This window comes from Callospermophilus lateralis, chromosome 2 (genome assembly GCF_048772815.1).
Source record: "Callospermophilus lateralis isolate mCalLat2 chromosome 2, mCalLat2.hap1, whole genome shotgun sequence".
NCBI lineage: Eukaryota > Metazoa > Chordata > Mammalia > Rodentia > Sciuridae > Callospermophilus > Callospermophilus lateralis.
The window spans coordinates 113469056-113491233 of NC_135306.1; positions in this window are offsets into that span (position 1 = coordinate 113469056).

Here is a 22178-nt window from a genome sequence, read left to right on the forward strand (position 1 = left end):
ACAGCAAATTCAAACAATGAAAGATCACTTCGACAATGAATTACATAAACAAATCCAAGAAGCAAAAGATCAACAACACAGGGAAGATAGAGTTTATAAAAAACAAACAGAAATCCTAGAAATGCAGGAAGTAATAAACCAACTTAAAAACTCAAATGAGAATACTATCAGCAGAGTAGAACACTTAGAATATAGAACATCAGACAATGAAGACAAAGTATTTCAACTTGAAAAGAACATAGACAGCTCAGCGAGACTCTTAAGAAACCATGAGCAGAACATCCAAGAAATATGGGATAACATAAAGAGACTAAACTTAAGAGTCATTGGGATACAGGAAGGTATAGAGGTCCAAACCAAAGGAATGAGCAATCTATTCAAGGAAATAATACGAGAAAACTTCCCAAATTTGAAGAATGAGACAGAATCCCAAATCCTAGAAGCCTATAGGACACCAAATGTGCAAAATCATAAGAGATCCACACTTAGACACATTATACTGAAGATGCCCAACATACAGAATAAGGAGAGAATTTTAAAAGCTACAAGAGAAAGGAAGCAGATTACATTTAGGGGTAAACCAATCAGGATAACAGCTGATCTTTCAACAGACTCTGAAAGCTAGAAGATCCTGGAATAACATATTTCAAACGCTGAAAGAAAATGGGTTCCAACCAAGAAATGTGTATCCAGAGAAATTAAGCTTCAGGATGGAAGATGAAATTAAAACCTTCCACGATAAACAAAAGTTAAAAGAATTTTCAGCTAGAAAACCATCTCTTCAAAACATCCTCAGCAAAACATTACAGGAAGAGGAAATGGAAAATAACAATGAAAACCAACAGTGGGAGGTAGTACAGTAAAGGGAAGAAATAATCAAAGAGGAAAAACAAACCATGTTAAGTAACATAAATAAACAAATATGGCTGGAAGAACAATCCATATCTCAATAATAACCCTAAATGTTAATGACTTAAGCTCACCAATTAAGAGACACAGGCTAGTAGAATGGATAAAAAAAAAAAAAGATCCAACAATATGCTGCCTACAGGAGACGCATTTGATAGGAAAAGACATACATAGACTGAAGGTGAAAGGTTGGGAAAAATCATATCACTCATATGGACTTCAGAAACAAGCAGGAGTGTCCATACTCATATCAAATAAAATAGATTTCAAGCCAAAGTTAATCAAAAGGGATAAAGAAGGACACTACATACTGCTCAAGGGAACCATACCCCAACAAGACATAACAATCATAAATATATATGTTCCGAACAATGGTGCAGCTATGTTCATCAAACAAACTCTTCTCAAGTTCAAGAGTCTAATAGACCACCATACAATAATTATGGGAGACTTCAAAACACCTCTCTCACCACTGGACAGATCTTCCAAACAAAAGTTGAATAAAGAAATTATAGAACTCAATAATACAATTAATAACCTAGACTTAATTGACATATATAGAATATACCACCCAACATCAAGCAGCTACACTTTTTTTCTCAGCAGCACATGGATCCGTCTCAAAAATAGATCATATATTATGTCACAGGGCAACTCTTAGACATTATAAAGGAGTAGAGATAATACCATGCATCTTATCTGATCATAATGGAATAAAACTGGAAATCAACAATAAAAAAAGGAAGGAAAAATCATGCATCACTTGGAGAATGAACAATAGGTTACTGAATGATCAATGGGTTATAGAAGACATCAAGGAGGAAATTTAAAAATTCTTAGAGATAAATGAAAACACAGACACAACATATCAGAATCTATTGGACACAATGAAAGCAGTTCTAAGAGGAAAATTCATTTCATGGAGTCCATTCCTTAAAAAAAGAAAAAACCAACAAATGAATGATCTCACACTTCATCTCAAAATCCTAGAAAAAGAAGAGCAAAACAACAGTAAAAGAAGTAGAAGGCAAGAAATAATTAAAATCAGAGCTGAAATTAATGAAATCAAAACAAAAGAAACAATTGAAACAAATGACAAAACTAAAAGTTGGCTCTTGAAAAAATAAATAAGATCGACAGACCCTTAGCCATGCTAATGAAGAGAAGAAGAGAGAGAACTCAAATTACAAGCATACAGAATGAAAAAGGCAATATCACAACAGACACTTCAGAAATACAGAAGATAATTAGAAATTATTTTGAATCCTTATACTCCAATAAAATAGAAGATAGTGAAGGCATCGATAAATTTCTTAAGTCATATATCTGCCCAGATTGAGTCAGGAGGATACAGACAACCTAAACAGACCAATACCAATTGAGGACATGGAAGAAGCCATCAAAAGACGACCAACTAAGAAAAGGCCAGGACCAGATGGGTATACAGCAGAATTTTACAAAACCGTTAAAGAAGAACTAATACCAATACTTTTCAAGCTATTTCAGGAAATAGAAAAAGAGGGAGCTCTTCCAAATTCATTTTATGAGGCCAACATCACCCTGATTCCTAAACCAGACAAAGACACTTCAAAGAAAGAAAACTACAGACCAATATCTCTAATGAACCTAGATGCAATAAAATTCTGGCAAATTGGATACAGAAGCGTATCAAAAAAATTGTGCACCCTGATCAAGTAGGATTCATCCCTAGGATGTAAGGCTGGTTCAATATACGGAAATCAATAAATGTTATTCACCACATCAATAGACTCAAAGATAAGAACCATATGATCATCTCGATAGATGCAGAAAAAGCATTCAACAAAGTACAGCATCCCTTTATGTTCAAAACTCTAGAAAAACTAGGGATAACAGGAACTTACCTCAACATTTTAAAAACTATCTATGCTAAGCCTCAGGCTAGCATCATTCTAAACAGAGAAAAATCGAAGGCATTCCCTCTAAAATCTGGAACAAGACAGGGATGCCCTCTCTCACCACTTCTGTTCAACATACTTCTCAAAACAATGGCCAGAGCAATTAGACAGAGGAAAGAAATTAAAGGCATAAAAATAGGAAAAGAAGAACTTAAATTATCACTATTTGCAGATGACATGATTCTATACCTAGCAGACCCAAATGGGTCTACAAAGAAACTATTAGAGCTAGTGAATGAATTCAGCAAAGTGGCAGGATATAAAATCAACACGCATAAATCAAAGGCGTTCCTGCGTATCAGCGACAAATCCTCTGAAATGGAAAGGAGGACAACCACTCCATTCACAATATCCTCAAAAAAAAATAAAATTCTTGGGAATCAACCTAACAAAAGAGGTGAAAGACTTATACAATGAAAACTACAGAGCCCTAAAGAGAGAAATAGAAGAAGATCTTAGAAGATGGAAAAATATACCCTGTTCATGGATAGGCAGAACTAACATCATCAAAATGGCGATATTACCAAAAGTTCTCTATAGGTTTAATGCAATGCCAATCAAAATCCCAATGGCATTTCTTGTAGAAATAGAGAAAGCAATCATGAAATTCATGTGGAAAAATAAAAGACCCAGAATAGCAAAAACAACTCTAAGCAGGAAGTGTGAATCAGATGGTATAGCAATACCAGACTTCAAACTATGCTACAGAGCAATAGCAACAAAAACAGCATGGTACTGGTACCAAAACAGGCGGGTGGACCAATGGTAAAGAATAGAGGACACAGAAACCAATCCACAAAATTACAACTATCTTATATTTGATAAAGAGGCTAAAAGCATGCAATGGAGGAAGGATAGCATCTTCAACAAATGGTGCTGGGAAAACTGGAAATCCATATGCAACAAAATGAAACTGAATCCCTTTCTCTCGCCATGCACAAAAGTTAACTCAAAATGGATCAGGGAGCTTGATATCAAATCAGAGACACGGTGTCTGATAGAAGAAAAAGTTGGCTACGATCTACATACTGTGGGGTCGGGCTCCAAATTCCTCAATAGGACACCCATAGCACAAGAATTAATAACTAGAATCAACAAATGGGACTTACTCAAACTAAAAAGTTTTTTCTCAGCAAAAGAAACAATAAGAGAGGTAAATAGGGAGCCTACATCCTGGGAACCAATTTTTACTCCTCACACTTCAGATAGAGCCCTAATATCCAGAGTATACAAAGAACTCAAAAAATTAAACAATAAGAAAACAAATAACCCAATCAACAAATGGGCCAAGGACCTGAACAGACACTTCTCAGAGGAGGACATACAATCAATCAACAAGTACATGAAAAAATGTTCACCATCTTTAGCAGTCAGAGAAATGCAAATCAAAACCACCCTAAGATGCCATCTCACTCCAGTAAGATTGGCAGCCATTATGAAGTCAATCAACAAGTGCTGGCGAGGATGTGGGGAAAAGGGTACTCTTGTACATTGCTGGTGGGACTGCAAATTGGTGCAGCCAATTTGGAAAGCAGTATGGAGATTTCTTGGAAAGCTGGGAATGGAACCACCATTTGACCCAGCTATTCCCCTTCTCGGTCTATTCCCTAAAGACCTAAAAAGAGCATACTACAGGGACAATGCTACATCTATGTTCATAGCAGCACAATTCACAATAGCAAGACTGTGGAACCAACCTAGATGCCCTTCAATAGACGAATGGATAAAAAAAATGTGGCATTTATACACAATGGAGTATTACTCTGCATTAAAAAATGACAAAATCGTGGAATTTGCATGGAAATGGATGGCATTAGAGCAGATTATGCTAAGTGAAGCTAGCCAATCCCTAAAAAACAAATGCCAAATGTCTTCTTTGATATAAGGAGAATAACTAAGAACAGAGCAGGGAGGAAGAGCATGAGAAGAAGATTAACATTAAACAGGGACGAGAGGTGGGAGGGAAAGGGAGAGAGAAGGGAAATTGCATGAAAATGGAAGGAGACCCTCATGGTTATACAAAATTACATACAAGAGGAAGTGAGGGGAAAGGGAGAAAAAAAACAGGGAGAGAAATGAATTACAATAGATGGGGTAGAGAGAGAAGATGGGAGGGGAGACAAGGGGAGGAGGGATAGTAGAGGATAGGAAAGGCAGCAGAATACAACAGACACTAGTATGACAATATGTAAATCAGTGGATATGTAACCGATGTGATTCTGCAATCTGTATACGGGGTAAAAATGGGAGTTCATAACCCACTTGAATCAAAGTGTGAAATATGATATGTCAAGAACTATGAAATGTTTTGAACAACCAACAATAAAAATTTTTAAAAAAAGTAAAATAAAATACCTGGAGCCATCTTAATGAGAGAGGTGAAAGATCTATACAATAAAACTACAGAACCGTAAAGAAAGAAGTCAAAGAAGACCTTAGAAGATGGGAAGATCTACCTTGCTCTTAGATAGGCAGAATTAATATTATAAAAATGACCATACTTCCAAAAGCACTATACAGATTTAATGCAATTCCAATCAAACTTCCAATGATATTCCTCATAGAAATAGAAAAACAATCACGAAGTTCATCTGGAAAAATAAGAGATCCAGAATAGCTAAAGCAATCCTTAGCAGGAAAAATGAAGCAGGTGGCATCACTATACCAGACCTTAAACTATTCTACAGAGCAATAGTAAGTAACAAAAACAGCATGGTATTGGCTCCAAAACAGACTGGTAAACCAATGGTACAGAATAGAGGACACAGAAACTAACCCACAAAATTATAATTATATTATATTCGACAAAGGTGCCAAAAACATGCACTGGAGAAAAGATAGCCTCTTCAACAAATGGTGCTGGGAAAACTGGAAATCCATATGCAACAAAATGAAATTAAACCCCCATCTCTCACCATGCACAAAACTCAATTCAAAATGGATCAAGGACCTAGGAATTAAACCAGAGACTCTGTGTCTAATAGAAGAAATAGTAGGCCCCAATCTTCATCATGTGGGATTAGGCTTCAACTTCTTTAATACGACTCCTATAGCACAAGAATTAAAACCAAGAATCAATAAATAAGATGGCCTCAAACTAAAAAGTTTCTTCTCGGCAAAAGAAACAGTCTGTGAGGTGGATAGAGAGCCTACATCTTGGGAGCAATTTTTTACCCCTCACACATCAGATAGAGCACTAATCTCTGAGGTATATAAAGAACTCAAAAAGCTAAGCACCAAAAATACAAATAAACCAATCAATAATGGGCCAAGAACATGAACAGTCACTTCGCAGAAGAGGAATACAATAAATTAACAAATATATGAAAAAATTTTCATCATCTCTAGCAATTAGATAACTGCAAATCAAATCTACTCTCAGATTTCCTCTCACTCCTGTCAGAATGGCAGCTATTCTGAAGACAAAACAATAATAAGTGTTGGCAAGGATGTGGGGGAAAAGGCACATTCATACATTGCTGGTGGGAGTGCAAATTGGTGCAGCCAATGTGGAAAGCAGTATGGAGATTCCTTGGAAAACTGGGAATGGAACCACCTTTAACCCAGCTATCCTTCGCCTTGGTTTATATCCAAAGGACTTAAAAACAGAGTATACTACAGGGACACAGCCATATCAATGTTTATAGCAGCACAATTCACAATAGCTAAATTGTGGAGCCAAACTAGAGGCCCCTCAGCAGATAAATGGATTTTTAAAATGTGGCCTATATACACAATGGAATATTACTCAGCAATAAAAGAGAATAAAATCATAGTATTTGCAGGTAAATGGATGCAGTTGGAAAAGATAATGCTAAGTGAAGTTAGCCAATCCCAAAAAAAACAAATGTCGAATGTTTTCTCTGATATAAGGAGGCTGATTCATAGTGGGGTAGGGAAGGGGAACATGGGAGGAATAGAAAAACTCTAGATAGGGCAGAGGGGTTGGAGGGGAATGGAGGATGCAGGGGGGTAGCAATGATGGTGGAATGTGATAGACATCATTATCCAAAGTACATGTATGAAGACATGAATTGGTGTGAACATACTTTATATACAAACAGAGATAGGGAAAATTGTGCTTTATGTGTAATAAAAATTCTAATGCATTCCACTGTCATGTATTTAAAAAATAAAATCAATATTAAAAAAAACTCTGGTGCTATGGACTCCATGAAATATCATTAAGAGAAAAAACACTGCGACCTCTTGAATAATTAAATGGAAGAATGTAGATAAATATATTTGCTTATACTAGAAATGATAACAAAAACACTGGAAAATGAGTCAAAAGTGCATAAAAGTCATTCATAAAAGCATAGAGAATTCATGCGTAAAAATGAGACTTCTTTTAATATGCTTTGTTACATAGTTTTCATTTGGGCACCACTTATGAAGCTTATGTATTCAAAAATGAAAACAAAAAGTAATTTTTGAAAATTCAAAACAAATACATTTGTGGGTTATCAACAGGAATATGTTCTAAGAAGTGTCCCATTAGATGGTCTCATCATGTACCAACATCAGAGTGTACTGACAGAAAACAGGTACAGTCACTCACTCACGTGACCTCATGGTGTAATCAAGAGACCTGGTCAACATGAGATGTATGAGGCTTCTGCTGGCATAAGGCAACAAGTTGTTTTATAGTAAACTTTATATTTTCATAAGCACAAGGAGAATGCTATCACATAATAAATGTTTAGTAAATACAAACCAGTAACATAGTTGTTTTTTTATTAAATAGGTTTAACAGACATAATTGTATATAGCACACTCTTATATGAGCAGCACAATAGCAGGTTTGCCTACACTAGCATCACCACAAACATGAGTAATGTCTTGTACTACACTGTTATAACACATCACTAGGCAATAGGAATTGTTCAGCTTCATCACCCTTGGATGGGATCACCATGTATATGCCATTAGTCATTGACTGAAATGTCACTGTATTGCACATGAAAGCAGAGCTAACTGCAAATCAAGATAGTGATAAAAGTAAATTTTTTTCCTCTCTAGGTTTAACAAATTTAAGAACAACATTTTGACTATACTTCCCTTGTGAAATATAGTCTAAGAATAAACAAAAATAACATTTCATGCAACTTTTATTAGAATATTGGCATTACCATTTTGAATGCATTACTGTTTTATTTGATATTATATTAATGACATTTGAAAGTAAATGTTTAGTTTAAAAAAGGAAAGTATGTTAAAATATAGGTTTTTTTAAATGTCTGAACAGATCCATGTTCTATGTTCAAATGTAGATATTTCCTAGCTCTGTTTATTAAGAAGGCCTAGAAGCAATCATAACACTATGGTTGCTAAGATGGTTTCTAAGACCTCTTCCTTACTAAGAGATCAGGCATCATTGGAGGAAAGGCTGATCCATGACAGGACATACATGTATTTACACCAGATAGCAAAATATCCAAGACACAAGGAGTCATATCATGGCACACAGAAAATAACCCAAAGGACTCTCTTCATTGGCCAAAGATGGGACAATCTCAGCAACAAAAGGAATAATAACTGCAGTTGTTTAAAATGCACAATACAGGGGCTGGTTGTGGCTCAGTGGTAGAGCACTTGCCCTGCACGTGCAAGGCCCTAGGTTCAATCCTCAGCACCACATATAAATAAATAAAATAAAAGTATCCAACTACACCTAAAAAATAAATATTTTAAAAATAAAAATTAAAAATTAAATAAATAAAATGCTCAATAAACAAAATCTCTGAGTTCATAACAATACTGAAGAAGGGAGCTATAGAAAAGCAAAAAAGTGCTCATGAATCATTAGTGAACACAGAAAACAGCTTACTCTGAAAATTAGCAATTAAAGGGAAATATATGAACACTTATGCTCTTTCCTGTTAAAAAGGCAGCCAGTATCCATAACTGAAGGAAAGTTCTTCTTTGCAGAAGAATTATAGTAATTTATGTGGAAGAAATGACAGAATTAAGGAACTACCATTTTTAAACTTCTAATTGAATAGATAATTTATGCAGAGATTATCAATGAACAAACACATTGAGAAAAAGTCTGACTAGGAACTTTATTTGTATATAGAAGGCTGTCACCTCTAAATCCACTTGTCAAGCTTACCTTACTAACATGTAATAAAATATCTTATAGTCTCTTAAGGAATATTCAGAATCTTTATTGAAGAATAAGTGTTGAAAAGATGAAAAACAAGGACAAGGCAGCATACGATACTGAAATGTAGTTTATAATCAATACTTATCGATATCAAGTTGAAGAAAAGTTGTAAAGTATCTTCAGAAAAGTACATATAATTTGCAAGTAGTTATCAAAATTTAACCTTAATTGTGTAAAAGAAGTTATCAATATTTAACAGTCAATAGAACAATCAATAGAATGGGAACAATCAATAGAACCTGGGCTCCAAATTCCCAGAATTCCCAACACAGATTGAGTGTTAAATTCTGACCTCTGTTAAATGTCAGAATTTCTTGAGACCTCAATTTCCTTAGTACAAAGGAAAGGTCTGGTGATAACATTCAGTATCACATTCTACAATGGTGGGTCTCTTAGTTCTACAAAGTACTGTGTGTCTGAGTTACCTACCCTCTTCAGCTCATCTTCAAAGTTGCAGTAGGAAAACATCTCTTGTATGTTTTGTTAAAAGTTGAACTTTATGGCCAGAGTATCCTTTGGAGGAGAAAACTGAAGTAACTTGTAAGGAGAGTAAAGAAAATCATTCTGCCATTTTTCTCCAACCAATCCCCTAGCATGTCTATTTTCTGATCACTCAGTGAAAACTTCAAATATGTCTATTTGTAAAGTTGCAAGTTACAAAGCATTAGTAATCATTTAATACACATTTCCCACTGACATTCTTGCTATAAATCAGCTAGCCTTGATATTCAGATAAGGATGTAAATGGTAGGCTGAGAAATGAAAGGATTTCATCTTATTATGTTCATAATGTGCTTTTTTCCTTAAAAGTTAAGATCAGGTAGACTAGTTTCACAAGAAGTAGTAGAAACTTTAAATGCTGATTCTGTCACAACCTGCATAATCTTGGGCAGATAATTTCCTCCCTTGGTTTTCTTTTATGTGATATGTCAATGAAATACATAAGTGATGATCTTTCATGTGAGTGACTATATCAGTACAAATAAATGTTTTATAAACTATAGGTGATTCACAAATAAGTAGTAATACTGTGTTATTATAGATGACATACTCAGTACCATTCCATGCATATGTATACACATATACAATATTCAAGTAATAGAAATCAAATTAATACATTTTTAAACTAATACATTTAAATTAATACATTTTCACCAGATAACACATATCTCTGAAATTTATTCATTTAGGTAAAAAAAAAATCTATGGAGTGTCTGCTAGCATGCCAGGTGTCATGGTTTGCCTTTGTTCTCCAGGTTAGCTGAGAAGATAATCTACACTGGCTGATACAGATCCACCAGTTCAGTCAAGTCTTGGCATTTCTTCTCTGAGCTTCCACTTAAAAACAAAACTAAGAATAGTCATGAAAAATTCCTACCCTTCTTAATCAGAGTTATGCCACTCTTAACCAATGTTAAGACATTTATGGGTTGCGCTGGGGATGTGGCTCAAGCGGTAGCGTGTTCACCTGGCATGCATGCGGCCCGGGGTTCGATCCTCAGCACCACATACAAAGATGTTGTGTCCACCAATAACTAAAAAATAAATATTTAAAATTCTCTCTCTCTCTCTCTCTCTCTCTCTCTCTCTCTCTCTCTCTCTGTGTGTCTTAAAAAAAGACATTTATGGGCAAAAGTTGATAAATGGAAATTCAGAGCTATAAAGACATTATAAAAGAAAGCAGACTCAGTTCCTTATTTCTACCATAAAAGTCACCAGGTGCAAGATGATTTCTTTCTTGCAAATTAGAAGAGCAAGTTTATCAGGCAATTCTCCTATAGTCCTAGGGGACTAGAGAATTCTAAGTGGCCCAGATCCTGGAAACTTCTTTTTTCTCCTTATAGAAACTCACCCTACAAGGCTCTAATCCAATTCTACAGTGTTCAGTATCCAGAAATATTAGGTTATCACACAGTGTACTGAGATCCCAAAAGTCTTAAGACTTTGCACAGCATGACTTTGGACAGGAGTCAGGAGAGGTGCCTGGAGTAGGAGCAAGTTGCAGGTTCCATCCGCACCAATTCAACCTGAGTATCAACCACTCTTACTATATGTGCATTATACTTCAGGGTGCGCTTCTGCTTTGGAAAAAATCTCCACTACTTATGTTTGAAAGCCTCTCCGTTCATAATCAATAACATTGGTTCCTATAATCTATATAGGAAGGTTAATATTTTTATCACTGTCATTTGTATTTTAAGATGCCTTCCCAAAACATGACTAAAAAGGAGCGACTGATATGAGAACGTCAATTGAATAGGGCAATCTAATTATCATAAAATAATTTGGCACTATATTCCTCCTTAATTTTGTACTCTTCTCCAATTTCAGATATCATAGGCCCCTCAAATGCTCTTGCTTCACCTGGGAAAGGGCAATTATAATAAAACATCTTAAAACTTTATCCTATTTTCTTTTAGAAGAGGATAATACATTTTTTTCTCATCTGCCAATGAACCAATTGGCAGAGTTCAGGGCCCACAGTTCACTCAGATAGTAAAAATATTTATTGAGTCCCTACCAAGTGCCAGGCACTGTTCCACTTTGGGGATACAGTGGTTAAGAAGACACATGAAATATCTGCCATAGTAGACTTTACTTTTTAATATAAAGAGAAAAATAATAAACAGGAAATGAAACAAAAATATAAAATAATTCAATAATAATTACAATGGAATAATTTCAAAATTCATAGTAAACAGTATGAGCAAAACAACACATTTGACAAGTTTATGGGATAGAGTGCTATGCGGTAGTGATGGAGGTGACAAGTTAGCTAGAGAAGCATCTTAAGAAGAATATTGAATGGGATCAGAATGATGTAAAGGAGGCAACCAGGAGACAAATGGAGAAAGAGTGATCCTAGAGAAAGAATGAGAAGTAGAAAGCCTCTAAGATGAGATCAAATTTGATTTATGTCAAGAACAATAGGAGACAAGTATGCCCAGAGTATTGCCAATGAAGAAGACAAGTAGGGAGGAGAAGTTAGAAAGGAAAACAGGGAGGGACAAGATCTTCTATGGCTTTGTAACTTATGGCAAGGAGTCTGAATTTTGTTCTAATTACCATGAGTGGGTAGATGAGGGGGAAATGTAAGAGGAAAGGAAAAGAAGAGAAGGAGAGAGGGGGAGGGAAGGAGAAAGGAGGAAGAAGGAAAGAAGATATGGAGGCTCTAAACTATACAAGGGGAAGAAGTGAATAAAAATGTAATCATAAAGAATGGGAAGAAAAGATACATAATAGGAGAAACTACTTGCAAGACACATACATAACAAAATATTTTATCCAAAATATGGAAAGAAACTCTTAACAATTACAGACTCAAGCTTTCTCTGCTTCCTGGATGTCATGAACTGAGCAGTTTTGTTCCACCATGCCTTTCCATCATGATGTTCTGCCACTCCCAGGCTCAGAGCTATAGAGATGGTCACCATGAACTGAACCTCTAAAACTGTGAGCCCAAATAAACTTTTCCTACTCTAAAAGAAATGCACAATTATAAACAACCCAATTTAAACATGGGCAAAAGATATTCATTATCTTATGTTATTAGATAATTAAAAATTAAAATATCAAGGAGTAACCCTACATGCCTAATAAAATGGCAAAAAACTAAAACACTGACAGTATCAAGTGGCAGTAGGATGTAGGGCAATAGAAAGTCCCATTCATTTTTTTGTGAGGATACAATATGGTACAGCCACTTTGAAAGACAGATTGGCAGTTGCTCATAAAACTAAAAATACTCTTATCATATGGTCCAGGTATTATACTTCTTGGTATTTACCAAAGGAGTTGAAAATATGCCTACATAAAACCTACACACAAATGTTTATAGCAGCTTTATTTACAACTGCAAAAACTCGGAAGCAATTAAGTTGTCCTTCAGTAGGCAAACAGAAAAATAAACTGGTACATCCAGACAATGGAACATTGTTGAACATAAAAAGAAATTGGCTATCAAGGCATGGCAAGATATGGAGAGAATTAAATGTATATTATTAAGTGAAATAAGACTATGTGAAAAGGCTACATGCTGTATAATTTCAAATATATTACATCCAGAAAAGGCAAAACATCAGAGTGATCCCTAAGGTAAATTGTGAACTTTGGGTGTCAATGACAAACTCATGTAGATTATACAATGTAGACATATCAGAATGGCCAGACAAGACCTAGGTGGCATCTCAAGCATCCCCTAAGGCTTTTCTACTGTAATCTCATGCCCTGGTGTATTTCTACCAGCCTCCTTTCTTACATGACATTTCCTCATAATAGTTCTCATCAAAATGTGATCCATAGACCAGTACCAGTCCATGGATTGCTTGTTACTGATCCTCCTTAAAGCAAGCAGAGAAAGCAGCAGTAAGTATTCGAAACTTGCAAGACAATTTCACATTGCTATAACATTCATGCAAATTTTTACTGTATTTTCAAAAGTAGTAGTAGGTGACAATTAGGAAAATGAAAACATACATAACTTGTCTTTCACCACAGGTAATATGAGAAACACTGCACCAGGGATGTTTGATGAATGTATGCCACTTGTGAACTTTAAAACCAAATCGTAGACATTAGCACAAGAATTGGGAATCCAGTCTTAAAAAGAGAGAGAAAGTTGCAGATATATGTTTCAGAGTTGACGGAAATGTCAAACAAAAAAAATGGAAGGTACTAGAAGGAAGAACATGTGGCATAGGAGAAGAACCTCCTCAGCAGGAAAAGAAGCCACACCCATTTCTCTATACCACAGAGCAAATAATCCTTCCTCACTTATTAGGGATCCTTTCCAGGCTGATAGCACTCTCTCAACCACCCACCTGCTCTCAGCACACTGTTTACTGGCAGTACATCCACATATCAGGAGTTGTCCTGAGGCTCCAGGTTTTCAGAGGACATTCTGCCCACATAAGAGAGCTACCATGAGTATTTTTATACTATAACCTCAAAGACACAGATTTCTTAGAAATAAGGTTTCCATTCCCAAGGGTTTATAATAACACATGGGGAGAAAAACAGGAATCTCAAAAAAAATTTTCTGACAACTAACCAGTTAGCAGAGCCCAATGATATTATATACCATCTAAATGCACCATTCATTTTTAAAAGTTTCATTTTTATTTTTAATTGACAAATATTGTATAAATATATGGAGCATGACATGAAGTTTCTAATACCTGTATATACTATAAAATGATAAAACCAGAATAATTAGCATATCCTTAAATATTCATCATTTCTTTATGGTGAGAATATTTAAATCCTAGAGGATGAGGGGCATAGCTCAGTGGTAGAGTCTAGCACAAGGCTCTGGGTTCTATCCTCAGCACCACAAGAAAATCCTTTTAGCTGTTTTGAAATATATAATTATTAAATATAGTCACTGGGAAGTACAATAGAACACCAGAACTTATTCTTCCTTTCCAACTATCCAATTGAAACTTTTTACCCATAATTGCATGATTTTTATTGCTTCTTTAAATCCACACCCTAAGATCATAATAAAACAAGTGACAATGATTACAAACTGATGAAAATAAAAGTGTTCACAGACAGGGAACAAAATGAGTTTTACACAGCTGCAAGATCCAGTTAAGAACTCACTCGTACCCAGCTTGGAAGATCATTGTAACAGGTAAGTAAGAAAAACTTTGGAGAGGCTGTCATGCTCTGAGTCTAATCTTGCCTATTAACAGTGAGGAGGGAAAAAATCAAGAGGTTAGAAAGAACGTGTCTCTACCAGGATCTTCTGTCAAGTGAGATAAAGAAAAGAAAGCGGGGAAGTACAGAAGAAAAATGTGAGAAACAAACAAAACATGATAGTGCCAGGCTGTCTCCCTAACAAGGTCAAGCTGGTATAGAGCATAACACAGCATGAAGATGAAATATTTTCCTAATAACCAACCAGCAACACCACCCAAAGCTCCATGGGGAGCTAGCATGCAGATAGTCACTCAGCGAACATCTACCTGGAGAGAAAGAAAAGATGACAAAATTACTTTAGAGCCAATATTTCTTTGCCTTGTTTCATGTATGACACTGACTGGTTGGAAAATGTGTAAGTAAGGCTTAGGAATTCAGAATATGGGAGACATCAATGTGGTCTAGAATTGTTCTGAAAAGTTTTCTGGAGAGATAGGTTCTAAGTTGGGGACTATCAGAGGTAAGTCAGCCAAAGTGGGCAGCAGGATATGTCATAAAGTCAGAAAAGCAGCAAGAACTTTTTTAAAATTTTTTTTTAGTTGTAGATGAACACAAATCTTTATTTATTTATTTTTATGTGGTGCTGAGGATTGAACCCAGTGCCTCACACATGTGAGGCAAGTGCTCTACCACTGAGCTACAGCCCCAGCCACAAGAACATTTTTGATTTGTGCCTTTCAATGCATCTATATTGATATATGTTTTATATGTATATTTTTAATTTAGATAAAGAACATTATGATAAAGATTTATGCTTATTTTCTTCATTAAGCACTATTTTTAAAATTCATATTAGAATATTATAATTATACATACAAGTGGGATTCATTGATTTGTACATGAACACAACATAATTTGGTCATTTAGCTCTGTTTTTAGGGGGCATTTGAGGTTGTATGTAACTCTAGTGAGGTGCTTCTAGCTACTGGGCAGTGTCTCCCAGTTCACATCCAATACATTTTTCTTAACCATTTCATAGTACTACATAAAGTATATCTAATTGCCTACAACTACACACAGAGATACACAATCAACTGAAGTAAAATTTTGTACATTATTCTCTATGGATCTGACTGAGAAATCCTCTGTGATAAACCCAAGTTGAACTGCTTGTTCTTACTGCCTACATGGACAAAACACAAATAAAACACTGCCATACTGCTTTCAAAAGAAATTACACTAATCTGTACTCACAAACAGTGCAGCAAAGTTATGCTAAAAATTGATCTGTTTTACAATACAGTTGAATTTCAGCCAGCCACGGTAAGGTGGTTTGGCTTTAGAAAACATAATTTAATTATTACACTTACAAATATAGGTTAAAAAAATCATATAGCTATCTCAATCAGGAAAAGCTTGTGACAGTAATCCAACTTCCATTGATGAGAAAACCCCTTAGCAAAGCATTTTTAGAAGACAATTTATATTTATACACACACAATTTAGAAAACAATATATACATACACAAGTATATAGTATATATTTAAACATATAGATATTTTCAAAAATAAAAGACTTTGTAATTCCTTTTAAAAACAACTAGCAAAGCCAAATAATTTTATTTTTAATCTTTTTGAAGCATCAAAGAGTTATCAAGAGAGTTAAGGGATTGAGACACCTAGATCCCAGAGAGAAAGTAATAGAGGAGCAAAGTAATTAGGGAAATAAATGGAAAATGAAGCAACACATTCGAAGTGCCAATGTCCTCCCCCATCAAAACACAATCAACAAAACACTTAACAACATCAAATTATATCCTCAAAAGTGAAATCAAATAAGAGGAAAAACTGTATATAAAGAAAAATGAAGAGAAGGGAAACTAAGTATACAAATCTAAAAGAATAAGGATTATACAGAATAACAGAGTTATATATACTACTAATACTAATGTATTTCTTGAATTAAAATATTTGACAATTTACTAACAATAAAAATCTGAGGGACCTAAACATAGATTGAGTACATAGTTTTGTAATGTCCTTCATTTCCTAGGAATTATGAAAAACATGAATTTATAAACATTATTAATTTAAAGATGCATGCTAAAATTTCTAAAATAGAGTAAAAATTACTAAAGCAGCTTGTGTGACTGACAGGATAACAGGGGTGGGAATAATTTTTAAAATGTTTATTAAAATAACAGGGGTCAAAAGTGAGAAAATGGAATAGATAACAGGTAGGATAAATAAAAACCCAATATTAAGATAAAATTATATAGCTATATCAATAAAAAGTAAAATGCAAATAGACTAGAAGTTTCAGTAGAAAAATATGGCAGAGTTGCTCATATGGGACTGACAATTCCCACAAAATAGTATTAAGCTCTGAAAAAAAAAGTTTTAAAAAATTACCAACAAGTACTTAAGAAAGTCCCAAAACTTCAGACACAGGAGGTCATTGAGACACTTACAATAAGGGAATCATGCCAGGTGGGAGCTACACTTTAAGGGCCTTTCCCCAGACAAAAAGATTTAGTTCCATTGTGCAGAGCAACCTGAATTCAAGCAGAAAAGTGCAGATCGAAGACCTGGAGATGCCATTATAGAGTTCAAGTTGTTGGAAATGAAGCCAAAAAATCCAAGAAAGGAGAAAGCCTCAGAGAGAAAGAGCACCTATATCTAGTTAGAAAACCACTCTAGAATCCTTAACTGTGCCCTAGGCTGCGTGTGCACAAGGGAGACTCCACAGAGCTCAGCAGAAAGCAGCACTAGGAAGCATGAAATGACTGAGTAGGACTCTCATCTGTTGCCCTCTACAAGGAGGCAGTTGACAGTTTACATTCCAATAAAGTTGAAAGACTCAGTAAAAAGCCCAGGCTTCTCAAGACCTACCTCAAATTGCATAAAACCAAGACTTTACAAGTTCAAACAGACAGCTTTAAACTATGTTCAACAAATTGGAAGACGCAATATTGTTACTAGAGCAATTCTCCCCTGTATATCTACAGATTAAAAACAATAAAGTCCAGGAGGATTTTTATAGATTACTGAAAGTTAAACATCTTCTACCATATGACTCTTGGGTATTTACCAAAATGAAAATCTTTGTCTATACAAAGGACTGAAAATGAATATTCATAGCAGCTCTATTCACAATAGCCCAAACTTGAAATAGCTCAAATGTTCATAATATGATAAAAGATAAAAAATGCTATGGTACCCCCATAAAATGGAATACTATTCAATAATGAAAAGAAACAAGAGTACTGATAACTATACCAACACAGATTAATCCTCAAAAGCATCACACGAAGTCAAAGGAGCCAGATACAAAAGAGTACATTCTACAAAATTCCATTTACTTGAAACCCTAGGAAAACAAATCTAATCTAAATGTCAAAAATCATACCTGAGCTTGCTGGGGGTTCAGAATCAAAGTAGTTAGGAGGAGGACAACTGACTGGGAAATGGCACAAGGGAAATTTTAGGGGCAATGGTAATATTAGATATGTTGACTACAGTGTCTGCACAGGTATGTTTGTCAACATTCATAAAACTGTACACTTAAAATGCATGTATTTTTATTGTATGTAAACTATACCTTAATACAGTTGTTTCTGTTGTAACCAGAGCAATTTGTAAGCAGTAAGTTGGAGATACCTATACTAGGTAGAACAGTGACGATAGAAGGAAGTCCACTAATTGAAGATATACTAACTAGGCAGATACAAATAGGCTGAACCAGTGTGGGGAGAAAAAAAAGACTCCCCAAAACACAATGGCTCAAACAATAAAACAACATAGGTATTTCTTTCCCATATAACTATTCTGTTAGTTTCAGCCCCTTCTGGTCATCCAGGAAGCTACGTATCCTGGAAGCTCTTCCATCTTCTGCCTATGGTCTCATCCTAAGGTTGAGAAACCCCCAAATAGGCCCATGGATAGATTTAGGAGGTCTTTGATCTCAAATGGAAAAAAATTACATATCTCTTGCCACTACTCTAAATAAAGTTTAGCAATCTCCTGAATTATGTATACTGGCAACAAATTACAGTAGTTTTAGCAATACTCATGGCTCAGTCAACAATTTGAAATCAAAGACATCTTTAGATATTATTTTAAAATAACTTTACCATTATTTTAAAATCTTGAAATATCATCCATACTTACCACTGCTTGGAAATTACTATAAATACAAAATCTGGTACTAAATTTTGGTTATTAATAAATAATTGCTATGACTACATAATAAATTATTTAAAATACTGATTACTACACCTCAGTGGAGTTGGTTTTTGTTATCACTCTTATATTTTACATATTTTAATACATTATTTGGAGAACAGGTCCAAAGACATCATTAGATGGCCAGTGGGCCCATGTAACAAAGAAGTTTTAGGAACCCCATTTCAGAATATTGTCATCATACCCATGGCCAAAACAAGGCTACTGCCACATCTAGTTTGCAACAAATAAGAAAAGGAAAGAAAGCCTGGAGGAGATAAGGCATTAAGTCGACTCCATTAATATTCCATTTTTAAGAAAGAAATCCCATGGCCATATCTGAACAACAGAGGCCAGGAAATGTAGTAAAACTGGGTCACCATTTTCCCAGCCACAAGTTTCTATTACTAGTGATGAAAAAGACAACACTGCACTTGAGTCAACAGTGTCTAAGGATGATTATATCGGAGCCTAGGATACAAATGAGTCACAGAACACTCAGGTTTCTCGTAGGTGATGCCTTTCACAAAAACAGGGAGAAGCAGCAGCAGAAGACTTTGAAGAAGAGAAAATATTCTAATGTAAAAAGCTGACTTTGAGAGTTCTTTGAGCAGGAGTATAATGATAAATCTGTTCTCCCAGAGAGAAAAAAAAAAACTGTTTCCAGCCTTTGCTGATTTCCATGATGTTAATATAGTTATCATGGAAGAGACTGGCACTAGAGAGCACATAGTAGATTTTCAGTAGGTAAAATAAGCTGGGGTCCAACATACCTCTGTTGGTGAGAAGTTCCAAGCAGAGACATCTTGAAGACATTTGGATATGCAGAGGTCAAGCTAACAAGTAGTTCTAAATGAGATTATTTGGCCATGTGGTTGCAAGAAAAGCTGTAATCCACAAACTGGGCGCAGTGGCACATACCCGTAATCCCAGTGGATCAAGCGGCAGAGACAGGAGAATTGCAAATTCAAAACCAGCCTCAGCAACTTAGTGAGGCCCTAAGCAACTCAGTAAGACCCTGTCTCTAAATAAAATACAAAAAATGGGGGACTGAGGATGTGGCTCAGTGGTTAAGTGCCCCTGGGTTCAATATTTGGTACCAAAAATTTGTAATCTACAGTTATTTGGGGATTAGACAAATGTGATCTTGACAAAGGGCTTCCAGTAAAAAATCGATGCAAAAATAATAATAGTATACTTTTAAACAGTTTTCTATTATTGTAATAAAATATCTGAGGGAAACAACATAAAGGATGAAATATTTATTTTAGTTCATGATTTCAGAAATTTTAGACCATAATCATTTGGCCCTTTGCTGTGGGCTTGTGGTGAGCTGAACATCATAGTGGATAACATATAGTGGAACACTTCTGCCCACCTCAAAAGTGGCTGGGAAAGAGAAAAAGAGGGTAGGGGGAGGAGAAGGAGAGAGAGAGAGAAAGGAAGGGTCCGAGATAAATTGTACACTTTGAAGGCATACACCCCGTGACTCACCTCTTCCAACCAGGCTCTACCTCCCCTAAAGTTCCCATCATCTCCCAATAGGAAAACTAGCTAGAGATCAAGCCTTCAACACATGATTTTTGGGATTATATTCTAAATCCAAACTATAATATCCACCCCTGGCACCCAAAGGTTAACGCCCATCTCACAATGCAAAATGCATTGCTTCCAACTCCAAGAGTCCTCATAGTCTTCACAGTTCAAGCACTGCCCCAAAAGTTCAATCCAAACTCTCCTCTGAGATTCAAGGCAAACTCTTAGCTGTGAACCCCTATAAAATCAAAACAACAAATTACACACTTCTAATATTCAGTTGTACAAGGCAAACAGTCTCATCCCAAAAAGGAGGAATGGGGCATAGAAAGGAGGGAGAGAATCAAAGCAAAAAAACAGAAAACAAACATTAAGTCCTGTAGCTCCATGTCTAAGCAATCAGAGCAGGTGGTAGCATAGTGTCAGCTCCAAAGGGCTTGGGCAGTCCCACCCCTATGGCCTTGCTGGTTGAAGTCCACATGGCCTCTCTCTTCAGCCAGTTCTGTTCTGTAACGAATAGTGCTACAGGCATAAATACCATGGAGAAATAGTCCAATTTAATATTTCCTCAGCAGATATTCACATTCCTGGCATCTGTAATTATCTGGGGTCTCCACTATAGCTCAAGTTTCATGCATTGCCCTCTCAGGGGATGCCTAAAGGAGATTCATCCCTACCAAACATTACCTCATCTCACAGACTTCCTCTGAAATCTTGCTGGAAACCTCCAAGACCATGTAACTCTTCCATTCTGCATTATCTGCAAAAGTAGCATCACATGAATGACACTATGGTGTCCTAATTAGAATATATCCTATGCTTGTATAATTATATCAAAATGGATTCTAGTGTCATGTATAAGTAAAAGAGACCAATTTAAAAAATAATTTAGCACATAAAAACATCTGCAAGCAGGAGCAGTAACCTGGTTCATTTGGACCATGGTTACAGCAGCTTTTGAGTGCTTACATGGCTGAACACAGTGAAATAATTCCTGGAGAAACAACTTCCTAGGCAGCCCTTTGGGAGCAGGGCACCCTGGCTCTCTCTTCTCAAATTGAAATCTTGCAAATGAGTTTACACTTTTACACTCTTCAGCCTGTGATGGGTGGGGTCTGGCCAATTACCAAAATGCCCTCAAAGATCTTTCCTTCTCCCCACCCCACCGCCATGGTGCTGGGAATTTAACCCAATGCCTCACACATTTGGCTTCTCTTTAATAATGCTAATCTCTTCAGCAACGACACCTTTTTTGACCATAATTTAAAATGTGCTCCTTTTCTAGTGAAACTGCAAATTTTTCAAATATTTTGCTCTGCTCTTTGCTCTGGATCCGCACAGGTAAAAGCAGCCAGAAATATCACATCACCACTTTAATGCTTCACTGCCTTGAAATTTCCTCCACCAGATTAGTCCTTTAAATTCAATCTCACACAAAGTTTTAGAACATAGACAAAATGTAGACAAGTTCTTTGCTAGAATGTAACATAAATGTCCTCTAGTTCATTCCCCAAAAGAGTCCTCCTTTTCACTGATACCTCTTTTGCATGGTCTTTATTGAATGCATTCCTATCAGAATTCTGGTCTAATGAGTTCTTATCAGAATTAACTATTAAGCTCTCCTCACAACATTCTAGAGCTTCTTTCTCCTGCATCTCCAAACCTTTCCAAACCCTTCCTATAAACCAGTTTTAAAGGCTTCTGAACAACATCGTCAGGTATCGTGAAGCAACAACTCTAATTCTGGTACCAATTTTCTAT